Genomic DNA, 11501 nt, shown 5'->3' with positions numbered 1-11501 from the left:
CATAAGTAATGCCCCATGACAATCATGGTATGCCATCAAATGGGATACAATCCCCAGTCTCCTGAGTACAGTCACAACAGTTTGCTCAAGACATGGGGCTTGTGGCTTTTTCATGAGTTTAAATGATGGTCCTGGAGCTACATTTATTATGATGTTCTAGGAACAAAACCAACAAGGCAATATCAGATACACCCTAAGAGTATAAGGAGTAAGGTCCATATCTGGTTACCACTGTGAGTAGTTGAGTTTTTCTATACAAATTCAGTGAAAACACTGTAATTGGATAGAATTTCTGAAAAAACAGTTAGCAAGATAGATAGGTAGATAATTGTTTCTAATTATTAATTTGTCCTGTTTGTACGGCTGTGTGGGAAACCGTCCTCAGTATTACTTGTTGACTAGTGAAGAATGCTGCTTTATTGGAGGGGCAAGTTAACCAGACATTTTGCAAACCAACCAATTCGTCCTCATCCTTGAAGTGTTTTCTCTTGTAAAACTTGTTTAAAGGCACCTAAAGCTGGAGTTCGTTACAGAGTGGGTTCATTACTGCCCTCTTTGGCAGATAGGGGGATTGGCAAGAACTGCTGCTGCAGCAGACCAGAAAATATAGCACTGACACTCAAAAACAAACAAGCCACAACAGGCAAAGTTGTGCTTTCAGACAGTATGTTTTGATTCTGAGAGAGAAAACACAAAGATGAAGACCAAGTGGTTGGTTATGCAAATGTATTTATGGCAAACTTTCTCACCTCTCACCCAAAGAGAGGCGTGAATGTCGAAATAGAGTGGAACTCTACTGGAAACAGTGTAATTAACAAAATGTAACGGTAATGTGGACACAGAAGCCAGTCTTTCAACAAATAACTGATTGTTGTCAGTGTCTCAGCAACTCCAAAGCAGACTTTTCACATGTTCTATTTGATCTATACTATCCACTATTAGTCACCAAATCACTAGTTGGGCTAGTTATGTCCAATGTTTGTCTAAGCACCATTTCAGACTATTTATACAAGAATCAAATTCTCATTATTTGAAAAAATCAGTGTAGTCAAACTTCACCACATGCTGTAACTGGGAAGAGAAAAGGAGAGAATGGGACAATGATGAAATGGGGGGTTGCTAGGAGGTTAAAGCAGAGGAGAAAGAGGTGAGAGGGAAAATTGAAGTAATGGGTCATGGGGGGGTGGGTCATTGGAGAGGGGATGAAGCAGAGAGAGGAAGGAAAAGAGTAAAGAGAGTGCAGTGGAGGGCTGATGGAAGGGGGTTTCTAGCCATGTGTCTCTCTCAGCTCCTAGATTCATGGCTATCAAGGATTAGACAGAGAGAGACTAAAGGTCAGATTCACACAACTTTCTATAATCACCAAAACTGATTGTTCAAATTACTGTATGTATATTTTTGAGCCAGCAGATTTGGTCACATTTTCAGAAGACCTATAATAAATTAATTAGTGAACCAAACTCCATGAATGTTTCTTTGTGATAAGGTGGTATGTGTTCCTCTCATTACATCACAGAAAAATGAGTTTTTAGAAATCATTGGAACTCAAGACTGCCATGATATACATGTTCTTTACAAGTAGATGTAAACTTTTCACCACGACTGTATATATCTGGTTTTACAGCTGTTTCTGAGTGTCCTGTGTTAAAGACTAAATTGGTACCATCTCTGGTCAAAAGGTGATGAATTTTGTTTCTAACAAGTAAAATTTTATCATTAAAGAAGCCCATAAAGTCATTACTGCTGAGTGCTAGAGTCAGACCTCTATTGATCCTTGTATTCCTATGTCAGCTTGGCTACAGTGCTGAAAAAAAACCTGGGGTTGTTCTTATTTTCTTTATCAGTCCTGTATAATAGACTGCTCTGGCATTACGGAGAGCTTTCTTATAAGTTTTAAAGCTTTTGAGCTAGACTAATTGAGCTCCTTCCAGTTTGGTGGAACGCCATTTCCTCTCAAATTTCCGCAATGTCTGCTTTTAATATTATGCAAGTTTTGGGGTTATACCACAGAGCTAATCTCTTTATTGTTTTCTTTTTTAAAGAGGCAATAGAGTCATGTGTCATTTGCAGAGAGCCTGCCACCCTACCAACAAGATCATCAATCAAGGGACTAGGATTAGCACTGGAGTCGACTGTTGTGCTGGGACACGGCATTAAATTAAAAGCTGATGGAATCATTTCCTCATCATTGGGACTCAAGACTGCCATGATAAACATGTTCTTTACAAGTGTGTGTAAACTTTTGACAACTGTATATCAATATTAATATCAGTAGCACCAGTGGAAATGGCAGTAATAGAAGAGAATTTGTCAAAAAAAACCCAACATAAACTGATTTCTTGTCCAACTAGGGGAAGCAGAACAAGCTATAGACACAACACTGATATTATTATTATCTGATAACATTGTTATGGTGAACATTTTGGCAAACAGTTAGAAGCCCCTAGTCTCCACCAACTCCTGAGAGAACAGGAAGAGGAAGAAGGGTATGATAATGTTCCATAGGCACTGTATGCTATGGCTTTCAGATTACCGTCTGGCATTAAAACTGTCACATACAAATGATTGATATATTACATAATACTGACTGTTGCCAGTTCAGTCAAATTTCGTATCGGTGTCAGACTTTCAATACTCATGTCAGTCTTAAATACTACTTAGAGGCAAATTAATTTATTCTTTCTTTTTAATCGCTTTCTTTAACTAAAAACCTGTCTTCAATTCATCAAGTATTTAGTCTCTGAAGAGCTACAAGGGCATTAGAGGAATTTAAGTGGTTGACATTCCTGACAACCCAATTTCAGTATCTTTTCTCCTTCATGGTTCACACTGTTCTTATCATTATTTTGCAGGAGGAATTTAATATATTTGATACATAAAATCAAACAATCAAACTCACACGCGCGCACACACACACACACACACACACACACGAGTTCTGTAATGCAGGTTTAAAGTAAAACAGGCAAGCATTACTTCTAATGATGTTTGTAGGGTCTATGTGAGGGTATGTCTGTGCAATCAAAGGTCGAAAGTGAAACAAATCCTGCTGAACTTTGACACCTGAATTGCTGTACACTATTTGACTGTAACTGACACACATTCTGTTTAATAAAAAATCTTCTCCCACTTCACTGGTCAAGTTTGGTGCCAGTCACCAAGATATCAACCTGAGTGATAAACGTGTGCATCTGCCTGCACCATGCACCATGAAGCATGAACACATCAATGTGTTCAATTGAAACACTTGTGAGAACACTTAGGCTGTATTTCCAAGGTTTTCCAAGTCATCATTCAATTCATAAGGTAGTTAGCTTTGTTAGCTGTGCAGCTAGGTTAGCTGTCATATTTACTGACTCGGCGCAGGGGTGCCAGGAGCCTGGCAAGTTAACCATCTCAAAACTGTATTGTTTGTCAACAAACTGACACACTGAGTGAGTGAGTGAGTGAGTGAGTGAGACGTCACTGCCTTCAAGTGCTAGGTCTGCACCCTCTGCACCCTTTATGCAGATTACATAAGCATAACTATCTTCAAGGAGGGACTAAGGATGTTCTGCCGTTATCCCCATTTGTACAATTCATCACATCTTGCCCCTCTCTGTGCTAGACAACATGACATACTGAGAACTTGATCCCACAGAGAGACAACAGACTCCTTGGCCACCTTAGGTACACCTAAGTAATCAAGTGCAGTACAGTACAAGAACGTTGCCACATGTTCTATTTTTAAGAATTTTAAAATGGCAGGTTTTTTAAAGAACTTTTTGAGAGGTGTTAATTAAACTATATGTTTATTACTGAGGTCATAGTTACTGGTGTTATACTGGACTGCAGTATATTGTTTATAATATTAATATTATAATATTCATGTTTGCAAGTGGGATGGGCAAAACACCTCTCTATATAAAACAGCCCAGTTCAAAACACCACAGCAACCAACACCTTCAATAATAAACATATAGTTGTCTGGCATTGTCAGTCAAAACTGAACATTAATGTATTTGTGATTATAGAATTTATGGCAGAACATTTGTTTTGGATGGCATTAGATTTTACTGGTGTGTCTAATAAAATGGCCACTGAGTTTAGATGACTTCACAACAATTTCATCCCACAGAAAACAGAGTACAGTTGATTTTATATATGCACACACATAGGCTATTCAGTGAAACAGAATCACAATATATCTGTGGTGGGCCACACCGACTGCAGCAGATCAGAAGTAAGTCACTACTTCACTGGTACAGATAATAGGACTCCTCTGGTCTCCAACCAGTCCACTCTGGTATCCAGACTACCTCTGTATGTCTTTTGGGGGGTAGAGACAGAGTGTGGGGCACCCACTGAGGAGTGTATTGTCTTGGGGCTTTCCTCTTGTTAGCACCCTTGGCCTCTCAGTGTGCTCTGTCTCTGTCTCTCTCTCTAGCACACACACACACACACACACACACCACCACCACCACCACCATCCACTCCACCCCCTCCCAACCCTGTCTTTTCGGATCACTTAACAGGACAATTACTCTATCCATCTTTTCATTGTGGTCTATTGTGTTTGTACCCTCGGTTTAGAAAGCTTTTATGGGGAAACCATCTCTTTCTCTTCTTTCAACTCTTTCTTCTAGGCTACATTCACATAGCATCATTTAAAACAGTGACGATACTGATTTAGGTTCAGGGTCAGAGGCAGACTAAAGGGATGCCTAAATATTCAATATTTGACATAGTTGTTGTTCTACCCAAACATCTCAACTTGTATATGAAAAAAGAAAAAATGTATCTGTTGTCTGCAATATTGTTAGCTTTTCTTTGGTAAGGCAGTCACTGCAGCTGAAAACATGCTAACAGGTCTCCTTTGTTTTTCAGTTATGTGTGGTAGCAATGAAAATGAACTGACCAATGAAAAATTTGGTGGTGAAGTTGGCCAAGTTCTTTATGGCAAAAAGACAACAGTGCATTTACTATAAGCAACAGTTCAACATTGTAGGTACTACACTTTTTCAAAGTCAGATGAAAAGATGAATGTCAGTTTCTTCTCTGTGCACTTTGTGTGTGAAATACCACTTTTTCGACCAGTGACAGTTGGGTGTCAACATGCAACATTTCAAGAAGAATCTTGCTAACAAAATATAATATGTTAATGTATTAAAATCTACAGTTCAATGGAGCCTAAAAATGTATTCAAAGTGAAAACAGTGAATTAGTTGTGTACTTGTTAACTGCTTAACTGCTAAACCTTTTAACAGAACATATTATCAAAGTAGTCTTGGGGTGTACTCTTCAATGCAGTGTATTTTTGTACAAGTAAAAATGGTACTGGTGGATAATGATTTAGCATAAAATCATTGAAGATTTAGCACTTCTACCATGTCCTACATAACTGATTCAGCACCTGGTCTTGCTCTAGATTCTTGAGGATGTTTCACCTCTTATAGAGAATTTGCACACACATTTGCATTTGGCTCACAAGTGTGTATATATAGTGGATGGGACAAGGACAATAGACAATAGACAATATAATTACAGGGATGGCATCCTTTTAAAATGTTAGTGCAATCAGTTGTTCCCTGACGTGATGGAGTACATAGTACAGCTTTAAACCCCTAGTGGAAAACCAGCACAGTACCATCCCCCCAGTGAGGAGAGGAAGATGGGGGCTGGTGGAGAGATGAAGGGCAGATTCTTTGGGAAGAACCCTGGGCTGTTCTCTGTTCTGTTCTGGTGTCCAGACTTGATAGCCGTGATACCAGGCCATTCAAGGACTTAAAGGCGCTGATGCACTTGAGAGCCAGTGAGAGCGTCCTTCCGTTGGCATACACTGTCAAACACATGCACACACACACACACTATATATAGTATGTGTGTGTGTGTATATATACATATATATATATATATACACACACTATATATAGTATGTGTGTGTGTGTATATATACATATATATATATATATATATATATATATATATATATATATATATATATATATATATATATATATACATATATATATATATCTGTGTGTGTGTGTGTGTGTGTGTGTGTGAGTGAAGACTGAGTGGAGGGCATTAGATATGGCATCCTCTGTGGATCTGTTGTGTCTGAAACTGGTGACAGTCGATATATTCATGCAAACAATTAGAAGAAAAGCCATGGGATAACACTTCCCCTAGTGGGCGTGATCTTTGTTTTGACAGGGTGGAAGTAACAAAAATTGCTTTTCATAATTGCTGTAAGTGCTAATTAAATCAGCTTTAAGGTAATTAAATCACTAGATAATGTATTGCTACATTTTTTGTTTCACGTGCATTCTTACCCCTCTATTTTTCGATTCACATGCATATTCACCACCTCCATTTTTAACAATTAATTTTTGTAACTCAGCGCAGCTTCATATTTGGTTTATTACCTTGCTGAGTAGAGATTTGATGTCCCAATTAAGTAAATTAACTTTTAGAAGGTTATAGTGGGCACTCTGAATATTTGCCATTGTTTTTATGTATATCATGTACTTTTGATAACAATGGTGATTTGCAGAAAAAGATATGTTGGCTGACAGGTTCATTTAAAAAAACTCAGTGGCAAGTAACTGCCTCTTATTTTCAACCATTAGTCTCCCTTTCTGTCTCTGTGAAGCCATTCTGTCAGGTCCATTTCTTTTCATTTATCTCCAGTGAACGATGGTAAGGTTAGATTCCTCAGCATGGAGACCTCTATGTGCTTTCTATAGCTGACACCACATTCATCTTCAGCATTATTGCTGGGTTCACACACACTCTTTAGCTCTGTTTCTGTTTCTCTGTTTCATTCTCCACCTGCTCAGTTCTTAGTTAGCATCTTTGTAAAGCTGTGAATGTATGTTGATTTGGACATTTATTTGCTTATTAGGTGGAATGTGATACAGAACATTCAGATTTATTGGGTCAAAGCCACAGATAAGCTAAGCTATAAGATAAGTTACATAGTTTTGATACAACCATTTAGCAAATATATTTAAATTCATGTCAGTAAGTGTGGAGTCACAGTATGCAAGTGGTAGAGACTAAAGTGCCTCCTGGATGCATTTTTTTTTAAAAATAGACCACTATTAGAACCATTAAAATGTCTTTAGTAGGCCCTTGTCGAATGCTCTGCAGGCTAAAGCCCATCCAGCAACATTAATGGACGACACAACAGAAGGCCAGCGAAGCTGATCACCACAGATCAGTCTCTATTGTAAGGGATCAATCACAATGAATCAATAGAATCTAAAGACTGCTATTGTATGCAGTGTCCAGAATATGACCCTGGACCTGGCCACCCTGAGAAACTGAGGTTAAAGGTTGCACACACAGACAAGGAGAGACATGGCGACATAGATTTCTGTCTCCGTCTCTCTCTCTCTCAAGACCATCTACATCTTTAAATCATTTGAGATTTACAAACAGTAGATGTCTGTGTGAGACAAGGATTGAGAGATTATGTTTTATGCTACGCTGGAGGTACGGAGACACCGATCACAGTGACTTGTGTGACAAACTGACCACCGCTCAGTTCAGCGGGAACAGCCAGTTGCGTGTGTGGTCAACGAGCCATGAGCTGCTGCTAACAGAGCTGCTGCTAACAGACTCACTGTGACTGCTGTGGAAACACAGAGAGTCAACTGGGGTTTTGATATTTACCAGAAGCACATCGGGCCCTTTGTAAATGTTTCTGTGTGGTACTTGTGTTGTAGCTGAGCCAGCGGCTCAGAGAGGGTCTCCGGTGTGAAAATGTCTGTGGGAGAGTGTCAATACGTAGCTGTTCCACAGCCCTGCTGTTTATCATGAAATTATAAAGGAAAGAATGCAGTCCAGAGATGCTTCTACAGCTGTCAAAAGTCCGAACCATTGTGCCAAAATTGAAAAATACCAAATAGAGGTTTAGCAATTACAGCATAAACTCCTGTAAATCATTGAGCATTGTTTGGGTGTTGGAGGAGGGCACCCACCTCTGATTAAAGGATGTAAACATTCTTTTTTAAAGACATAGAAAGATCACAAACAGTCAGCTCTATGTCAGTGTTGGCCTTGCAAAGGTTATGATGATTTAAATCAGTAGAGGCTTGTTGAGCTATTTTCAACCCATGAAATGCCTTTCTTTTTTTTTAAAGAAATGTCAACTTTAGACACTAGCATTGAATATAATTTAGTTTACAGCTCAAAAAGGCATTTATGTGTGCAGTAACTTTTTAAGCGCAATGTTAAAGTCAAATTTAAGGAGTGAACTGCTCACTGCATAGCTAAGATCTGTGGATTTTATATATTCATTTTTACCCAGTGGGCTCATATGTCACTGGAGCATATCCCAGCACGCATTGGTTAGAAATCATCCTAAAAAGGTTGCCAGTGTAGGGCAGTAATAACACACAAAGTGAGACAACACTTTTCTATTAATTCTTGAGGCACATTCAGATTTAAAGCAAAACAAATCTTTGCCTTGTGTTGTTCATGAAATCTGACTTTTACTTGCCTTATGTACCCACTATTTACAGAAAATGGTTGGTCATACTTTACATACATACTTTTGTAATTTATGTACAGTTTGCAGATAATATTTTAAAAGTATCAAACTGAACACAGGACTGCTGTCCTCCTGAATGCATCATCCACCTCTGCTGTTTAGAAAGCTGTTAACAAAATCTGCAGCTTAAAAGACTTTATTTTGAATTTGTGCGCTGAATAGCAACTATGGCACTAGTTTTTATTCACATGCATTGATGAAGCATTTTTAATTTTCTACCAGTTTGATTTGCACCACAGATTGACTTCTTTTCTCTATGGCCATGGTGGCTGAGAATGGTTGTAATATTTAGACCTGACCCCAATGCCAAAATGACAGACAAAACATGACTTCTCAGAAACAAATTTGAAAGAATAAAAAATTATGATGATGCAGTAACCTAATGAATCTTAAAATTATAACCGGTCAGAGTACCCATGCTGACCCCTGTCCACCACCGAAAGTGGCTATAATGGGCATATGAGCATCAGAACAGGACCATGGAGCAATGGAAGAAGGTGGCCTTGTCTGATGAGTCACGTTTTCTTTTACATCATGTGGAAGGCCGGGTGTGTGTGCGTTGCTTACCAGGGGAAGAGATGGGCAAACCAAGCAATGTTCTGCTGGGAAACCTTGGATCCTGCAATTCATGTGGATGTTGCATTGATGTGTACCACCTGCCTAAACATTGTGCAGATGAAGTACACCCCTTCATGGAAATGGTATTCCCTAATTGCAGTGACCTCTTTCAGGAGGATGACGCACCCTACCACACTGCAAAAATGGTCTAGGAATGGTTTGAGGAACACAATAGCGAGTTCAAGGTGTTGACTTGGCCTCCAAATTCCCTAGATCTCAATCCAATCAAGCATCTGTGGGATGTGCTGGACAAAAAAGTCCGATCCATAGAGGCCCCACCTTGCAACTTACAAGACTTGGATCTGCTGCTAATGTCTTGGTGCCAGATACCACAGCACACCTTCAGAGGTTTTGTGGAGTCCATACCTCGATGGGTCAGAGCTGCTTTGGGAACCAACACAATATTAGGCAGGTGGTTAGAATGTTACGGCTGATTGGTGTACATAGGCCTTTATGAATGTGTGTGCTGTTGCACATGACTGGAGACTTACCTATACTTATACTGTGAGTGCCAATGATATAGTGAAGTAAGTTTATTGGAGAATACCTCATCCTTCTAACCCCATGAAGCACATCCAAAATCCCCTTCATAAAATAAAAAAGTATTACATTTTGCAGCTCCACAGCGCACGATAGCTTGTTTCAGATCGACGTACTGCCAAAAAAGTGGACTTTCTCCACCACACTCTCGTATCTTCATTAAACAAAAGAAAAATAACCTTTTCAGCATAATCCTTTAAGTAATCCAAGGTGTATCTGCTCTGGTCTAGTTTGCGCAGAGGAGGAGAATCAATTATGCCGAGTGAGTTAATTGACGCAGCAAGCAGCATTCTGAATGGCTGGTGAGATAAAGCAGCCCAGTATGCACGCAACTCCTGGTCCAGTGACGCAACGCAACTCCTGGTCCAAACACTGGTCTTCTCCCGCCTGGACTACTGCAACTCGCTCTTGGCTGGACTCCCAGCCTCTGCGACAAAACCGTTGCAACGTATCCAGAACGCTGCAGCACGCCTCGTTTTCAATCTACCCAAATTCATGTGACCCCCCTCCTCCATGACCTCCACTGGCTTCCTGTTGCGGCCCACATCCGATTAAAGACCATGGTGCTGGCCTTCAAGGCCGTCAACGGAACTGCACCCATCTACCTCCAAACACTGGTCAGACCACACGCCCCAGCGCGAGCACTTCCCTCTACTACATCAGCCGGCCGGCTGGTACCGCCATCGCTAAGAGCAAACAAAGGCCGCTCAGCGAAGTCGCGACTCTTCTCTGCTCTGGCACCCCAGTGGTGGATTGAACTCCTGACCAATGTCAGGACAGCAGAGTCACTCGCCATCTTCCGCAAAAGACTCAAGACTCACTTGTTCAGACTTCACCTCGACCCCGCATAGCATGACTCCCTCCCCACCCCCCCACCCCCCCAAAAAAAATTTAAAAAATGCACTTGTATGTTCTTACCCTTAACACTTACATCATAGCACTTAGGTACTTAAGGTATCCTTGATAAATAGCAGCTACTTTGCTCAGATGAGTGCTTGAAATTAGTCTCTATTCTTTCTTTTCTACTTTATCGATGGTGATATGTTGTGGTTTCTTTCTTGTGACAAATGTACTTTTTGTAAGTCGCTTTGGACAAAAGCATCTGCTAAATGCCCTAAATGTAAATGTAAATGTAAATGCAGTATCACACGTATATCACATGAACTCACCTATTTCAGTGCTATCCTACTCCCATGTCACCTGAATCTTTACAAATGTTGCGAACCAAGCACATTAAGCACATTCACCTCACTTGAAATGGCATTAAACATTTTCAAATTAAAGATCTAAGGTCCTTTTTAAGCGTATTTATTTATTTATGCACTGAGTTTGTCTTTTATAATCAACTCCTCTAACTTATCTCCTGTATGGATAATATGAATTTGACATATCATTTTTTTTCTGACTCTTCCTTTACTACAGTCTCATGATTAAGGCCTAATAACATGGGTTACACATAGACTAGTGTGTCTGCATCTTTTTGTGACAGGTTGTTTCTGATTTTTGTGTTCCATAGGTGGAAGAAGGCAGCCCTTGAAATGTGTTTTATGTGGGAGTTAAGAATAACTCCCAGATTTGTTTCTGTGGTGCTGGAGGCCATCCGGAGTAGCTTTATCATTAGATAATGTGTCTCTGAGATGTTTAGGGCTCAGCACAATAACTTTTGAAGTTCAGCTAACTGATTGTCATCTGGCTAAATGGATAGGAATAAATGTGTATCATCAGCATATCAATCAAAATTAATGAAGTGTTTTCTGATTATTTTTCCTAATGGAAGAATATACTGTATAAAATTAATAGCATT

Source organism: Pagrus major, chromosome 8, assembly GCF_040436345.1.
Source record: "Pagrus major chromosome 8, Pma_NU_1.0".
Lineage (NCBI taxonomy): Eukaryota > Metazoa > Chordata > Actinopteri > Spariformes > Sparidae > Pagrus > Pagrus major.
Note: the sequence above shows the minus strand (reverse complement) of the source record.